The following is an 18,713-nucleotide window of genomic DNA, read 5'->3' as shown; positions in this document are numbered from 1 at the left end:
GTGGCCAGGTCGCTTGTAAACAATAGTTCGTGGGCCTTTGCTGGTAAATTAAAATATTGTATATCGTTAATTGCTGCAGGATGTTGCCACCGAAACTAGCTGGGTAACTGGCTACACGGGGGTGCTGGAAGACAATAAATAGCGACACCGAAGGGGTGCGAGTATGGAATACAGAAGACTAACACGGTGAATTTCGAAATTATCGACCCTTACAATGTGTGCTCCTATTGATGTAATTCTCTCACCAGAATATTCTTTAAATCCAAGAGAGTATAAAAAAATCACAATACATTATATTTCCATTTAATTATTACTGGAAAAAATCATTACTTTTAGAGTACAGGATTGTGAGAAGAGCATGACAATTACAGGATTCTTATTTTACGTTGCGGAGCAATGGGTCCTCTCGTGTAAATAACAAGGAGCAATTCACCTGCTTGTATTGAACCAATGATGCTGAAAGAAAACATTTCCAGAAGACTCTGTGGCCGGTGAGATGTGTCTAACCTATAAATGGCATTGTTTGTCTGTCTGTGTGTGTGCGACTTGAAACTTGTGAAGGATTTGGCTCGCGTACCGTGGGGTTTATGTTAAAAAAAAAGTAGCCAGGTACCATGCCACAAGCCCCGTGCTCGGCCAGCGCTATTCTGATTTTCCGTCCGTCAACTTTAAAGGAGTTTAATGAGCGATTTAGGGTCCGTCCATAAATGACGTCACGCACCTGGGGGGGGGCGGACATTTGTGACGATGTGTGACGGGGGGGGTGAGAAATATGACGTCACATCAAAATGCGCAACTTTAAATAAATATAGACAACACGTTCTAGTTAATTAAATAGACTTTTTAATAATTGTTTTCTCCTACAACATCAGAGTGCAGCGCCACATTAAATACGCACTACAATGACAATCTTTAAAGCTATTTGAAGCAGCGCTGTTTTCGTTTAATTATTTATTACACAGCGCGCGCTCGACCATACCAACTCACACACCTTCGGTGGGTGGGGGAAACGGCCCCTACCAAGTCACAGGCGTTTTGTGGGGGTGAGGAGGACATTTTCTTTCACGTTAAAAATGTAATAAAAATACACAACGCTCAGGTAAATTATTCACTGTGTGATGATCTCTTCCCCCCCACTCCCGATGTGTGCAGTTACAACTATACAGTCGGTAGATGCTACCACTATAGGCCGTAGATATTACTGCAGAGCGGGCAGGGGAATCGTGGCTGGGGGGGGCGGGTAGCGGCCCAGCCCCAGCCTGCCAAGGTGCCACCTCGGCCGGCTAGGCAATCTAGGCGAGGCCGGGGGCTCTGCACGGGACTAGGCCTCACCACGGCAATGTTGTGTTATTTTCTTGCTTCTTTCGGTTAACTCACGTAGATAGAAATCTATTATTTAAATAATCACCTTGTAAATATTAAAATAATAATGTTTGTGTGCAGAAAACGAATATTTATATTTCTTGCTTCTTTCGCTAAACTTACGTACATAGAAACCTATTATTTTAATCATCAACTTGAAAATATTAAAAAAATAATGTTTGCGTGCTGACAAATAATACTTCAAAATGTACTTGGTCAATATTAATATAATTATGATTGTGTCTAAGTCCTTGTGTGCGTGTGCATGTCTGTGATGATGTTAGTGTGTGTGTACAACCGTGTGTGTGTGTGCATAAGTCGATATGTGTGTGTCAGTCGATGTGTATGTTAGTCAATGTGTGTGCGTGGCTCCATATGAGTCAGTGTCAGTCCATTTCTTTGTGTGTGTGTAGGTCCATGTGTGTGTGTGAGTCGATGCGTGTGTGTGTAAATCGATGTGTGTGCGTGGGTCATGTGTGTGTGTAAGTCCATGTATGTGTGTCTTAGTCGATATGTGTGTGTGTAGATCCATGTATGTGTGTGAGTCCATATGTGTGTTTGTGTGTGTGTAAGTCGATGTGTTTCTATGTGTGTGGGTCGATGTCTGTGTGTGTGTAAGTCGATGTGTGTGTGTGGCTTTTTCACTCGGGCAACGCCGGGTACTTCCCGCTAGTATTAAATAAATTAATATATATGTGGGGAGAACGATGTGGGAAGGAGTTGTTCTGTCCGCTAATTGTTTAGTTACTCATTGCTAAGGGTCGTTGACCTAGGACAACGAGTCATGTCTAGACCAGTGGATCCCAGCCTGTGCCCGCAAGGCCATCTGAAGTGGGCTGCAGAACTGTTGCAGATAGCATTTTTTCTTCACAAAAAGCCAAATTTTTTTACTTACTAATTATTTGGTGATGTTGCTGCTGAGTTTGCAGTGGTGCACAAGCACAAGTGTCGATAACGCAGCCACAAAGGAGCAAATATACAATGGGCGACTTTTTTGACATTGGATGTTCTTCATAGCACGTAAATAAAGGGGCCAGAGAAGGAGAGCATCGATGATACTAGTTTGAGACTGCTCTTTACACCATGGGGCCTGATGGGCATTACATTTAAAAACATGTTTTGATAACCAGTGTTTGTTTATTTATTTACATTTGCACAGTTACTTATTATTAGTTATCGAATAATTGACAACCCCTTGAAAAACTAAAAATAAACTAATTTATCTTCTTGGTTCTTTCGGTAAAGTCACGTAGAAGGGAAGTAATAAAATAATAAAAATAAAACATAATAAAACAATTCTCACGACGTTTCGGCCACAACGCAAGCAGCCGTCCTCAGGCGAGGACGGCTGCTTGCGTTGTGGCCGAAACGTCGTGAGAATTGTTTTATTATGTTTTATTTTTATTATTTTATTACTTCCCTTCTACGTGACTTTACCGAAAGAACCAAGAAGATGAATCCCTGCAGTCACGAAAGCTTTAAATCGAAAACTAATTTATATTAAATATAAAATTCTAAAATGCTACTGGCACATTGCATTGTGGGAAAGTTTGTTCTTGTGAGCACAAGTTACTTAGAATTGCATTCCTGGACCCAATCACCATTTCAATTAAAGGAATTTAACTACCCAGCATTCGTGAGGCTGAGAAATCTGAAAAACTAAAAATGAGTAACACAGTAATTTTTACCTCATGGTTGGTCTGGGCAAAATGAGGTTGACGGTTGATCTGCAGGTCCATACAAATTTGGAACCACTGGTCTAGACTATTCTTATCGACAGTATCAACTCTGAAAATCCGGGTTAATTGGGGGAGAGCTTTTCCGGTTATGGATGGATATGTCTCGCATACCGGCAATAATTATATACAGCACAATTCCTCGAAGTCAGACTCCAGGAACCCAGTATTTGGCATCAGCCAGAGAGGCTACCATAATATTTTGATACAATAATGTTCACTCATGCCTAGGTTGTTGAAGTGGTTGTGTTAGAATACAGATAACAAATGGACATCTGTCCATGACTCTACACGTGGATAAAAGTGGCACACAACTCCATCTGTTATGAATCAGTGCCCCCTACTGGAATAACTGGGCTAATGCACTTGCACTCTAAGAACGTACACGCACCCAAGTACTGTAATTGTGCTATTAAGCAGGGTCAATGCCCGAAACGTTGTTTTTTATGCGTCTAATAATGGCAGTGATATACGCTACCACTTGATTATTTCTATGAGGTTATCCCCTCATGTAAGTATGGTTTCTCTGGGTGATCTGGTTTTGTCCCGAAAAACTCAATTATAATTAATGAAATTGGCCAAACATACCAATACAAGAGTCTCTTAGCGAGGCTGTCCTGGACAAATTAGAGCTCTGCAATGTATTTTCGGATTGTACACCTCGATGTTCCACCTTTCGTTCCACGTGTTGGGGAGCTTCAGAAACTCTCAGCACGTGCAGCGAAACGTCGGACATGATGCCAAACACGACCCGGTAACACATCGGAGGGCTGTACCGCACAACTACAAACACTTACGCAAGTAACAGCATGCATAGTGTAAAAATTCTCAACACCTTATCGGATTGCAACGTTGAGTTTCAAATGGCCACAGCAGGCTGATGTGCGTGTGTGTTGCACTCTGGCAGACCTCTTGCACGGCATTGTGGGTGTTTCCCAAGAAGCTTTGCAGCCTTAACATCTTTCATCTCAGCATGAATATTTTTAAGCGCCGCTTTTAAGCCAGCTGCAAATCATTGCCTACTTGTGGACTTTGCGTGTTTTTTTGTTGTTGTTATAAAGTTAAAAAAAGGACCCGACATTTGTTTTTGTTTATCTTTTCCTTGTGGGAAATATGTTAGCAAGTAGCCGTCGTGCCTTTGGGAATTTTAAATGTGAGTTTTTTTTCATGAGAAAAAGTGTAAAATAAACTCGCATGGGGGGGGGGGGGTCAGACTCGATGTCACACTTTGACGTTTACTTTTCAAGACCCTGGAGAGAGAGAGATGATTTTGTACCGACACTTTCATCTAATTTGAAGGGAGGATTGGGCTCAATATCTCCGAACTATATATATTTTTGTTTTTATGAAAGTGATATAAAAAAACATTGCGGTTATTAGATTACTCGACTCACATTTATTTGGACGTCGATGATCAGTTAGCATCTCAGCGAGTGGTCTATTCGGAGCTCCACAATATTCAGTTCTAGGCCAGCTGCAGATCACAGCATCACGTCCACTAATGTTAATGTGAACATGGTAGTATGGTCACCGATGTTCATGGGAACACGGCAGCGCGTCCACTGATGTTCATGTGAACATTGCAGCATGGCTACCGATGTTCATGCGAACACAGCAGCATGGCCAACGATGTTCAAGTGAACATGGCAGCATGGCTACCGATGTTCATGTGAACATGGCAGCATGGCCACCGATGTTCATGTGAGCACGGCAGCGCGTCCACTGATGTTCATGCGAACACAGCAGCATGGCCAACGATGTTCATGTGAACATGGCAGCATGGCTACCGATGTTCATGTGAACATGGCAGCATGGCCACCGATGTTCATGTGAACACGGCAGCGCGTCCACTGATGTTCATGCGAACACAGCAGCATGGCCAACGATGTTCATGTGAACATGGCAGCATGGCTACCGATGTTCATGTGAACATGGCAGCATGGCCACCGATGTTCATGTGAACACGGCAGCGCGTCCACTGATGTTCATGCGAACACAGCAGCATGGCCAACGATGTTCATGTGAACATGGCAGCATGGCTACTGATGTTCATGTGAACATGGCAGCATGGCCAACGATGTTCATGTGAACACAGCAGCACGGCTACCGATGTTCATGTGAACACAGCGCATTTCGGAACCGCGGGATTTAAAAAGCCTCATGTCCATTAAGACCACACAAAATAACAATAACCTCACGGTCTACATCCTGAAGAATCAGAATGTTGTCTCGTGGGACTTGTCGGACACACGCAGACGCGTTTGCACACCGTAGTGTCCACCTGCTACTGTATTCATCCATCGTATACACACAAAAACACACGTGTCTTCCAACGGCGAAACATGCCAAGAGTCGCAACATATGTTGCGAGTCAAGATGACCTCGCCATTAATAAAGACAAACACTGAACTTTGGACAGCATTGTCTCTCGCCGGCCTTGCGGCATTATATATTTCCCTGGCTTTTCGAGTGTGGCATTCGTTGCTTTAGCGAGGATCGCGGTTGCTCTTTTGGGAGAGGAAACTTCAAACAGCTCGCAAGCACGAAGCCTTGTCTCAGAGGCACCGTGAACTAGCGGAGTGATGCACATCGTTCTTATCAAGTTCCCGAAGATTATTGCTTGTTTTTATGAGGAAAGTCATGGGATCGGCATGTGATGTCAACAGTTCCATGGCACGTATAACTGCCGAGCGTATGATTCAGCCAGGTGGCACTGTGCTCAAAGAATTCAGCGAGTAATCCGAAGCTTTCGGGGTAAGTAAATAAAAAAACTTATAATTTCGTTTGGAATTAACGGTGGTTGTCTTGCTGCCTCCCACCATGGGAATGTGGAAATTCGATGAATAGGTCAGGGTCACCCAAAGCAGATGAGTGCTTCGACTTAAATGTATCACCTTTTCTCAAGTCAGTCTCGGTCCTGGAGTGGCTGGAGCAGATGTCGGCAACCTGCGACTCTTGAGCCGCGATGCGGCTCTTTAAGGGCTGTTACGTGACTTAAAAAAACTAATTAAGGACAACCGTCTCCTATTCATGTGCATTGCAGCTCTTGAAATATTAAGGGTTTTTTTCCTCGACCCACTGTGCAGTATGCAGCAATAAAGTTGAGCACTGCGGTACCAGATCTCGGTACGAACCAATGCCTGCCACCCGAATACAGATGCCAATTCCTCGACTGTCCAGGCCCGATTTCTGACAGGTGGCAACCCTCGCCACCGCAGTAGTGCATCGGTTTCCGCGGTTGTGTTGACGTGCAGCTCTTGCTGTGGTGCACAAGCACCGGAGGCGTTGATACCGGGGGGCGGGGCGGGGGGGGGGGGACTGATCGTGGCATCAGCTTCAACGAGGCCAAAGTACTTCAGGCAAGACTAACACAATTCTGTGAGCATGTCATCCTGATTGCAATAGAAAGTGTAAAGACTCCTCCCAATTTTAACATTGAAGACCGCCTGATGACGACCGCTTGTGTTGCCATCGAAACGTCGTGATTTTTTGTTATCTTATTTTTAACTACGTGACTTTACCAAAAGAACCAAAGAGTAAAGGAGACCGCTATTTAAGTTAAGCGGAATCTTTGAAGTTGCACTGCAGTCAAAGGCACACCTGGGCTGCAACGTGGTGGCCAAAATATGCCAAGTCAAGCAAATCGGTTATTGAACCCAATCGTAGATGTCACACTTGAAGGCAAAGTTCCTGAACCAGATGGTATAACGTTGAATGTCATTAAAGAAGCGGGACCAGCTGTTGTAAAAAAAAGTTAGATGACCTATTCACTCGGGTTATACATTCGATTCAGGCCTGTTCTGTTCCGGATTGGATCTAAGTGTTTTTTTTTTACAGCAAAAGATATATAAATCGGTATTAGTTGAGAGATGTTTGCAAATCCTGTGACTATTATTGAATAATTTAGCAACTTTTATGCAAAAAAAATTATACTAAATGTTGGGGTATATGCAGTGTTTACATAAAGTATTTGCATGAGGGTTGCATACTCTCCACTCATATGTTTAACACGTAGTAGGCTTTCGCGACCAATATCATCCATAATATCGTTTTTTTTGGTGAGATTGCGTAAATTTAAGTGTGTCGTTAAATCCACCACCACCTGACACAGCCAATTAGTAAGGGTTGTCACGTCAACAGAACATTCCAATTCGTTACTAGTCCAGCGCACCAGTATGTTGGAGAGCAAATCCACAACATTTACAATCAGAGTACGACGTTTCACGAGTAATTACAACTAGCTTCATCAGGCGACAGACAGATTTGTGTAGAAATACTCCTGTTTCGTTCCTTAAATAGAGGGATAGATGTGATTACGTCACTTGTATTGCCGAAGCTATCAACAGACGGTGTGTACCGGATTAATTGCACTTGCAGCAAATGTTATGTTGGGCAGACAGGACGAATGATCAGCACGAGATTAAAAGAACACCAAAGAAATATTAAATACTCTCAAATACAACTGTCGTTAGTGGCAGAGCACGCGTGCCAACAAGGACACTCCATTGATTATGATAATGTTGAAATTCTGTGCAAAACGAGTTACTACTAGCCAAGAATAATTAGAGAATCTATCGAAATTGAGAGAAATAAAAATAATTTTAACCATTCGATAGCTACAGGCTTAGTGCTGCTTGGAAGCGAATAATCAATTAATACATTGTTTAAATGCATGCCTATGCAGTTCACCATACATAAATGGGGATTACGTGTATTTTATTGCACGCAAACGACAGGAGGTACAAGAACAAAGTGCATGCATAATGTGCATGCATAATGTACGTTGATGTGAATAACCCAACCGTTAATGCATATCATTTGTAACTCATGTGCATTCATTAATCCCCCCCCCTCGCACATGATGGGCTCACAAGTGACGTCATCACATCTATCTCCGCTCATGTTTGTGTTTTAACTAAGCAATCCATTTTTTCGCCTGCACACCAATAATGGGTACTGCATATAATGTACAAAAAAATGGCCAAACCTCCCAAGTAGGACCCCCTTGGTTAAAAAAGTATTGAGAAAGGGTTTCAATGAAGTATACAGAATTAGCTTAAGGCCTTCATGTGCGGCCAGGGGCTGACCGAGTGAATGCTGCCATTATGGCCCTGCCCATGCACTTCTCTCGGTGAATAACACCACATCGACTTTCGCCAGCAATTAGATAGATTACATCATTTGCATAGATTGCCTATTCTTAGGTTGTTTCGGTAAAGTCACGTAGGTAAAAAATTAAAATTAAAATAAATAAAAGTAAAATAAAAATAAAATAAAAATCACGACGTTTCGGAGGCAACACAAGCTTCTGTCTTCAGGTGGAACCGTCACAGCACGATTGCTGTATCAAGTGAGATAAATTCCAAGAAACAGTCCTTGTATATATACTGGTTGAGGGTGGGAGGAGCCAAGGTAGGCCCTGAATATTATTATTGTGATGTTCGCTGCGGTTGAAGCACGCTGCTAGGAATGAGCCTTTGTTGTGTAGACTGGTTGAACTCGGAGATTGCCTATTTAATGTCGGGATTGTGCAGGATATCTTCGAGATTGAGTTTTGAATAACGCAGAAATGAAACACTTTTAAGAAATTGTTATTGCAAATCCCAGTAGAATTTGTAGAACTGGTACGAAATTGGCCGCGCAAGTCTTCTGACGGTGCCCTCCACCGCCCTAAAAATAACCCACAGAGACGTCTCTGTCGCAGCGGCCGTGCCTGCCTGAAAGCGATCGCGACGAAACCGTCGAGCGGACGACGCCGCAACTTCAGCGGCCAACAACAGCGCTCGCTCTGACATAGCGCCCTTTAATTTCCATTCACACTCAGCTGCCCTCAGATTTGGCAGTTCGTTAAATTAATGCGTTACAGTAATGGTGGACGTTTTTTATTTATCCTTTAAACGCCACACTCGATTTTCTTATATTGCTGGCTCACTTTCTAATGGGTCGGCTATAAAAATTGATGGGTTTTCGTGGCCAAATTGATCGGGGAGCTCATAACAGATGTAATACATGTGAAAACAAAACTTAAATGGAGCTGGCAGCACATCTGAACCAGTGTATCAGATGAGAAAAGGTTGGGCTAAATATACCACGGCATGGAGACTAATGGAGGGAAGGCGAAAGCAAGAGAGAGATGGAAAAGCAGAAGGCGGGTCAAGTTTGGAGGATATAAAGAAGCGCGCTGGATGGGAGGTGGCAATATATCTGGAAGAGTGGAATGCCATTAGTGCCCTTTGCCCACAAGTGGGAAGTTACCGGCAAAGACAGTAGAAATGGCTGTGCCAGAGATTCGGAGCGCTGAGCCAGCTCCGTTGTGGATTTTTGCCACGCTTTTTGAAACCTGGTTTCTCTACAGTAGCAAATTTGATGATCTCAGCCTAGTTATGCAATTACTTGGTCATTTGGGTTTTCGCGAAGCTCAGCGGGTGACAAATATTGTAAACATAACAAATGACTGAAAAGCGAACCTCCCTTGAGAATGCATGACAAAGCATCGTTTAGTTGTTAAAGAGGCCTATTGAAGTGACTCTATTAGTCTTGCACTTCTGTGGGTTTCATATTTTCATTATAAAAACATACACGCTGAACACAGGCTCAAACACCCAACATATCAAGCGGCCACAAACGAACAAGCTGTTTCTCTCCTGCGACGTAATATTCTGGAAATTGTAGTAGTTTATTTGTCCATGGCATGATTCCGATAAGCACAACGGGGGGACATAATCGGCGATTTATTTCTCAACAATAACAGCCTCGTCGCCTGCATTGAGCCAGTATACACAGCAGTTGTTGGTTAAATCTCACTGCTGCCCAGTAAGTACTTCAATGAAATAACAGGGAATGGAGAAATGTAATAATATGATTTTTCCTCTTTTTCAGGCGACAAAACTGAAACCTTTTGCAAGGAATCATGTTTACATTAACCACAATACTTGCAGTCAGAATGCAAACAAAAAAATAACACAACACTGATAATTTATGCATTGTCCTTGAAACTGATTGGTCCACACCAGAGACAGCTTTCCTTCGAGCCTAGTCTCATACGGTGTTCGACCAGATGACGCCAAAATGTGTTAAAAAAAACGGATCTTTGTGAATCCACTGCTGAAAGTTTGACCATAGTTCCCCACACTGCTCCGTGTCGGTTTTAAGGAGCACCTAGGACCAGTTGAGGCATCACTCACTTTGGCGAGGAACGAAGTTCAGGTCGCCGAGTTCATGCCACGGCACCACCCGCTCCCCCACCACCTCGCTGGAAGGGAACATCAGAGCTTGTAGCAGTGTTTAATGATAGGTCAGAGTATTGCCTCACTCAAACACGTTGATGGGCAGTCTTGCTTCTTTTGCCAGTCCTGAACCAGTGGTGGAAATTCCAAATTACTCTGATAGGAACCAGCCTGTCCACACAGCCATCGCGGCTGATGTCCCAACAAGGTCGCCGTAGTGGGGAGACGTTAACTACCTCGCCTCGTATACAGGAGTTCGTGGGTTCGATCCCAACCCTGACGCCTGTATAATTGGAGTTTGCATGTTTTCCCCGTGGTTGTGTGGATTTTTCTCCGGGTCTTCTGGTTTTTCTCTCCACGTGTAGAAACATGCGTTTCGAGTATTTGGCTGATTTAAATTTACACGTGATTAGCCACTTCATTGGGCTATTATTTGTAGCCAGGTCGCTTCTGAAAAAGAGATATACAGCTCAGTGGGCCGTACCTGGTAAAATAAAAATAGGAGTGCTGTTATTATTGACCCAGAGGGATGATGATTATGATGGGCTGAATTAATTCCCAACTGCGATTAGAACCTGCGACCCCCTCACTGTGATTTGGATGCACTTATTGTAACCACAGATCCCTTCTTTGTATGGGAGATATTGGACGATCGTCAATAACAAAAATAGCACAAATTTCGATTTAAAGCTTTCGTGACTGCAGGGATTCATCTTCTTGGTTATTTCGGTAAAGTCACGTAGAAGGGAGATAATAAAATAATAAAAATAAAACATAATAAAATAATACAATTCTCACGACGTTTCGGCCACAACGCAAGCAGCCGTCCTCAGATGAAGAACATCACACTTTGACAACTTGAAGAAGAAAGGGCGGTGAGCTCGAAGCATACAGAAAGGGGGCAGGTGGGTGCTTAGTGCCTCGCTAGTTCGTGGAATAATGAAAAGGAGCCTCGTGAAAGAACCAGAACTGCAACGTGCTACTTTGCGACGTCCAAAAGCCAGTGGCCGAGCGAGCCCACCCTCTGCGTATGAAAATATTTTGTGTGAAAACAGATCGGCTGTTTTTTTTTTACGACGCCTCGCCAGTGAAGAGCGCATGGCAAATCCCGAGCTGATTCAAGAGAAAACCTCGCTTCTCCTCCATGCTGCTCGGGGTTTTTCCACTGTCGCGCCGCGCGAAGGAGGGGGAACGGCGTCGGTGTGAATCTTCTCGTCTCAGACTCCCCGCCCGGCAATGCAACGCACTGTCACGGTTCGGTCTGCCGTCTCCATTCAAGAATCGATACGTGTTGTCTTGGTTATTTTTCTCCCATCTTGTTTATATTGTTTCTATCTTGTCCTGTCCCTTTTGCGCACTTTTGTTCACCCCACTGGGCAGAATGTAGCATTTCGCGAGTCACATGCGTGGAGAGTGATTCCGAGTGTGCATCATAAGCCTGAAAAATGATAACTAATCGATGTATTGATTCACCGTTACACCTCCATCTCTGAGCTCCCCGTTCAAGGGGTGGATATGCGTTTTGCACCGCTGAAAGTGAAGTCCAGCGTGGTGCCAATCTCGTTGGCCCCACACTGATATTTGACATCTATGGGACCTTTTTGCCAGTGTCAGAATTATGCAAAAATAATCATAGATTTCGCCCTTTCTGTCAATAAAACAGTTGTTAGGATGTTAATACGCCGAATCGATACTTTTTGCAAGGCATCAAGTCTGCATTAACCACACGTACTTGTGGCAAAACGTGCAAACAAAAAAGGCAAAACCTATTATTATTTTTTCATCAAAAAAGATTAGAAATGTAACAGAGCACTAATTCATAATTTAATATTGATTAGTACGAATATGTGTAAGCATTTGTACCTGTAAATGCGCGTAAAGTAGATGCAGATGTTATGCCAATGTTGCATTTGGGTTAGTGGAGCAAAGTTAATGAACGAGGCAAAAAACGATACAGTGCAAAAGAGACGATACAAATGAACTGCAAATCCACCTTTGCTCGGTGGGAAGTCGCTTATTTTCTCCCTCCAACAAAAAACCCCACGAATTGACAATTATCTTACTCTCTTTTGTTCAACGAACACGGCCGAAATATCAAGGACCCGACAGAGACTCGGGAGATATGATCAGCTTGCGTGCAAAGGAGTTCGACGGATCTGTTGGTATTGTGGGAGCGTGCAGGATGGTAGGCAGCATAGCTGGTTATGATGAAACTTAATCTTGCTTATTTGAACTTCCCAGCAAACAAAAAAGGCTTTGTGTGGCTTTCATTCACCAAAACAGTTTAAAATCAACCCAATTATGCAGCAAACTCATTCGGCTGCTGGTGTAGCTTAAATAATGAAACACCTGTCCGACCCCGTGATCTACACGACTTCACAGCCCCCGATCTGGCAGGATGTGTTTCCTGCAGAAAAGCCATGTCAGCCACAAGTCAAATGGTGTGTGCCGATGCATTCTCTCGTTTGACACTAGCGCTTTAACGAGTTCTTCTTCTTCGTGTCTCCTGTCCAACCTATGTAGCCTTTTTCCAATATTGTGTAAAGGCCACCGCTTCTGGTGTTGGCATTGCCAAATCTTGAGGAGTAGCAGCATTGTGGTGCTGCTCGGCATCTCAGGAGATTATCCATGTGGTTTGTTTCTTCTGACAAGGAGATTGCTTAGTTGGGTAGAAGCCTCCCCCCCCTCCCCGCGATGATTTCACGAGAGAGTTGCATCTGCCGAGACCCACTCTAAGTCTGTTTAGGCGTCGCCATGTGAGACATTTTAAATTGGATACAGACACGAGCTCCTCTCTGCGGGTGATTCCTCGCTGGCTCCAAAATCAAGCGACGAAGCAGCTTTTTCGCTTGATTGTTCCCATTCTTTTTTGCCAGAAAAGGCGATTCACGTGTTACTGTTTAAGAAAGACACGAAGCAAGACCACATTGAGGTTTTCCACATATGCCGAGCAATGCCATTTGTTTACACTATGGTTGTCACCTGTCCTAGTTTTGAACTATAAACTAGTCAGTAAGGCCCACTGAGCTATATAGCTGTTTTTCAGCAGCGACCTGGCCACAAATGATTGCTCAACGAGGTGGCATTTCACGTGGAAATTTATAGCAGCCAAATTATCTTTAAATGTGGAGGGAGAAACCGGAGGACCCGGAGAAAACTCTACGCAACCACGGGGAGAACACGCAAACGCCAAATATACAGCAGGCGCCAGGCTCGAGATCGAACCCACGACCTCCTGTATACTAGGCGAGGTAGTTAACACATCGCCAATGCGGCGTATCCCAGTTTACCCAGGATCAATCTTCTTTTTGAGCCAATCTGTCCTGCGAACATTAAAAGCTCAAGTGTATGTCAGTTGCCTAATAATTCAGCTTGCAACGCGTTGCACGGTATTTGGTCAGTCTCCAAGATACGACTCGGAGACACGAGAAACGTCACACCAGCGGGAGGACAGCCGTGCAGTGAGCTGACGCCAACAACTGCCCAAGCTCTGCAGTCCCCTACATATTCAGATGTTTTCAGCAAATTAATCAGTGCTCACATGTGGTAGGGAAACGGAGCACCCAGAGAAAACCCACGCGAACGAGGGGTTAGACTCTGTCCCATACAGACGGAGCAGGTGGAGTCCACATTATTGTCTGTACTGCCTTTTTCTGGCGAGCCAAGGTATGGCTCCTTGACGTTCGATAACACACCACTCAATACAATGTATTTACATGAGGTTCTTTTATTTTGCCTTCCTGTGTTGTGAGACATTCGTCTTCGCATGGCATGTCTCGGTTTATTTGTACCTCAGAGGCGGCAACCCTATTTTAGATCGGCGAAAACAAGTCATGGGCCCAAAGTGCACAGTAGCACCCGAGAAAACAAACGAGAGTACACACGTTCAGCAGTGAATGTATACCATGAATGAAAATAAATTCCCGATCAATTGAATGTAACCGAGCCAGCCATAAGCCCAAGGTACACAAACAGAACGCGATGCCGGGCCCACAGATAGTTCACGTGAGCGCCCGAGGGAAACTTGGGACACACAACACCACCACGCTTGCACAGAAGCACCAAACTCAACAGAGAACCTCCCAAGCGCTCCCCATAGCCTCACGGGCGAGCAGGACCAAAGTGGTCGTGATCACAAATGATAAACTTTTCTCGGATACCAATTTAGAGCGATCTCATATCAATTGGTCCATTCTCTTTTGTCAATTTTAGAGGATCTGATTCTGACCTCAAATAAAGAATTTAAACATGATGTATTCGTGGAAACAAGTAGTTATGCTCGTGGAATAATGAACTATGTTCACGATAATGATTTGTTTAGTTGATAGCATTGTGTCAATACATGACTGGCTGAAGGCCTCCGCAATACTGTGTGGGTTATTGGCAGAGGTGGGACAAAGTCATTGTTATGCAAGTCCAAGTCGAGTCGCAAGTCATCAAATTCATGACTCGAGTCTGACTCGAGTCCAAGTCACATGACTCGAGTCCACATCTCATAGGTGGGACAAAGTCATTGTTATGCAAGTCCAAGTCGAGTCGCAAGTCATCAAATTCATGACTCGAGTCTGACTCGAGTCCAAGTCACATGACTCGAGTCCACACCTCTGGTTATTGGGGTTGTTTGACCATACTTCACCACGCTGGTCAATGCAGGGTCGGTTCGGATATGACTCGCCACTGGCTGGGAATTGAACTCAGGTTGCCAGGTTCAGAGCGCAGCGTGCTAACTGCTGCGCCACCGCTCCACCCAACCTGAATTGATTGTCACTGCAATACAGAAAGGAAACTTCCTTTTATCAAAGTGGAAACCAAGCAATGCGATGCTGCCGGTACGAGCTCGTTGGCACCCGAGGGGATTATGAGAAAAAATCTTCATAATTTGAGCCTCTGCTAAAGAACACCTTCAAGTTGAGGCTTATAACTTTTCAGGGAATGTATAACGGAGAAATGGTTGAAGATGTCATGAAAAAGAAATGGTAGGAATAAAGTAGCAAAAAAGTCACATTGGTGGGATTGGTAGCCTTAGAGAACAAGGTGGAACCATAATGCAAGATAATGATGGAATTATAAAAGTAGTGGAGGAGTTTCATGCTGAATGATTTTAGCAAGAAGATTCTCCACCACGGCAGAAAAGAGATTTTGCATATGAGCATTATGATTTGTCACATGTAGACATAATCGCTGATCCTTGCAATTTGAAAAAAAAGGTGAGCGCAGCCAAATAAAATGTAATGAACTGTGGACATCAAAGGAGCGGAATAAACTGTTGGATGAAATTAAACGGTACTGCTGACTAAATGTACAGTATGCACAATGTTACGGGAATGATGCCCCTGATCATTATATTCAGCAGCGCGCGACCGCAAATCGCTCTTCGATAAAGGAATTGGCAACTCCATCCCCATTACCATCCACGAGGCAAAGAGTGGTGGTCCAATCTGAAATCCCAGGGGTAGATATGCAAACTTACTGAACTTTGTTGTGAGCTTTCGAGGCAGGGAAAACCCCTCGGTCCAAACAACATCAAGGCACAAGGGGGGGGGGCGGTGACTGCATTCGAGGAAGTGGTGCCTGTGGGTGGATGACTGATGTACCACGTCTACGGGGAGGGTTTCCACACATCTATTAGAGCCTTTAACAGACTGCGAGACAAGGTGGCTCACATCATCGAGTCTCTCACCTTTCTGAAGAGATGCCGCGACAACAAGGTAATACCGACCACATTTACACTCACATCTGCTTCTGTCACTTCTTCCAATTCTCTTCTCCCCCTAGCGCTCACGCAGCTCCCCTGTTCCACCCCCCCTCCCTCTGTCTCCCCCCCCTTGCTCCTCCCCCCTTTCTTACCTATATAACCTCTTGCCACGGCAGGTCTCTCGCCTACTTCCGCATGTTTTCTTGCTGTGGTTGTTCCACCTGATGAGGATTGCTTGTGTTGTGATCGAAACGTCGTGATTTGTTTTATTTTAGTTCTACCTACGTGACTTTACCGAAAGAACCAAAGAGTATGGATGTCCCACTTGCCAAGGATAATGGATAACGTGTCAGGCAAGAGGTGACATCCCCAAAATCGACCTTTTGAGGGTGGGTGGCGGTCGTGTACAGGCCGCCCTACATGACATTATCACAACCACTTGTGATAGGTCCCACGAGATTGGAAGGATGCCACTGGCGGCGCCAATGCTGATTGTCAAAACTGGCAGGGCAGACTTCCTCTTCAATCTGCTGGGAAAGGTCCCCGCAAGGGTTATGCAACATCAAATTGCCAAGCACACTGCATTGAAGCCTGCAGAGCCCCTTTGTGGGTTCAGACAGGGGTGGTCTTTCGTTTGTATCCTTTATTAAATCGGTAGATGAAATAAATCCAGTGAGACACACGAAGCCGCATCGCCTCTGTTGCTTGGGCGTCCTGGGTTACATGAAGAACAATTCAACGACACAGAATATATTTCCTTTAACGTTTTAATTAAGAAATACTGCGTCGATTAAAGTTAACAATACTGCAAATTGACTCGGTACAATGTGAACAAGGATAATTAAAAATGTTTTTACATCATTGCTGTGGTAACGAAACGTGCACTGGTCAATTTCTATCAGAACATATACTCCAGATATACTGGCGACAAAGACAAAGATCCCCCCGTGTAGCCTTACCAGACTGTTGGGGCAAGTGCTGTGGGTGGCCAACACCACGCCCGGCTGCCCCAATACTGAAGTTTACACACCGCACCGGACACTCATTTCAGGCCAACGCGACATTGGGGAGGCCCAGGACTGCTTCGTATATTTCCCACTGTTATTAGCTATGAGTGGGATCGAACTTGGGTCGCTGGGTTCATGGCGCAGTGCACTGAACACACACCGTACCACTGCTCCCCACAAACAAATCCACGAGCACATGATGCAATTCATCTGGGCAGCCGTCGAGACTCCTCTGGTGCGGGGGCGGCCTGGCTTGGTGGGTGAGTCGAATTGACGTCTCTTTAGTGTTTTGAAGCGATGAATAACTTTGGTCTCATCTGACCACACGTTCTCACACAAACAACACATGGGGTTCACACGCACGCCTAAAATCTCGATTGCAAACTCATTTCCTTCGAACTGATTTTTGAGTCCAGTTTGTTGTTCTTCCCCAAGCACCTCCGATGAACACGGTTGGCTACGTAGGGTGCGAAAGAAGTTAAACATACGTACACATTTAAAATCTGCGACAGAACGTGAGGAAATACAATGGCTTATAGCGCCGTGCATTACCGCCTTTGTATCCCCAGTGCTGATGTGTCCACGGCGCCCTATAGATGCTCATTTGAGACCGAGTGAACCCAGGAGGGGCCAGGGGAGTCAATGGTATCGATGTCGCTGGGATGAGAGTGAACAAGGCGGCACGCTCACAATGACTTTATTTGGCAGGAGGTGCTCCACCCAGCCCTGCATTTTTTGCCGCATTCTTCCGAGCACATCTGCGGACGTAATTACCGTCACTTTAATTCCTGAGCGGTCTGCACTAATTGTACTTTGTTCTTCACACTTGACCACCTTACACGTCAGCAGGGCACACAGAAGGCGCCACGGGACGAATTAGGAGGCGTCCTAAAATCGCAGCGCTCTTGACAGGGTGCGGGACTGTCTTGCGAACAGCGGCTCGCTGATGACACTTTGGCACAGGGCGCAGACACGCAGACACGGGACATCTTGGCTCTCGATGGCTCACCAAGGAGCATGACTCTGTGCGTCGATCGCGTGGGTCTCTGTGAACATCCGGCCGGCTGAAGGAGGAGGAGAAAAAAAAGCAGAGCAGTAGTTGTCGAGATCTTCCGAAGAAGAAGAAGAGACGTACTGTGCAGAACACCTGTGCACAATTCTGTCCGCCGGGCACTGCACGGGCTTGCGTGTTATGTTGTAATAATTACACACACGGTATGTTCTCGAGTGTGCTCGCTGTTGTCAACGCCTAATTCATTCATCTTGCTTTGCTCACCGGCCAGGAATTCCGTTATCTGCGAGTAACAACACTTCATTAGAGTGAGCGGAGTCGAAATTAAAGCCAAAGCAATGTGTTTTGAAATGCACGTCCTGTGTGTGTGTTGGTGCGTGTCGGTACGCGCAGAAGTTAACGTGCTGTATCATAATGCCGTCCACCTGGTTCGGATTCCTGGCGATGAACATCTGAACCTGGCTTTCATTTCTCCAAGGTCAGCTCAGTATAAATTTACTACTTGGTACATGATGTCAATATAAGCAACTATGGAGATAAAAGTAGCCTGGCATTTATGGTGCTGACCAGACCAACGAGCGCCTTGTGTTCCATACCGGCCCTAATAGGTGCTCGCTAATATTACCGGACCCAATAGCCTGCAAGGTCAAATTAATTGGCTGTGACACACGCCAC

This window comes from Lampetra planeri, chromosome 17 (genome assembly GCF_965212315.1).
Source record: "Lampetra planeri chromosome 17, kcLamPlan1.2.h2, whole genome shotgun sequence".
Taxonomy (NCBI): Eukaryota; Metazoa; Chordata; class Hyperoartia; order Petromyzontiformes; family Petromyzontidae; genus Lampetra; species Lampetra planeri.
This window is presented reverse-complemented; position numbering follows the sequence as displayed.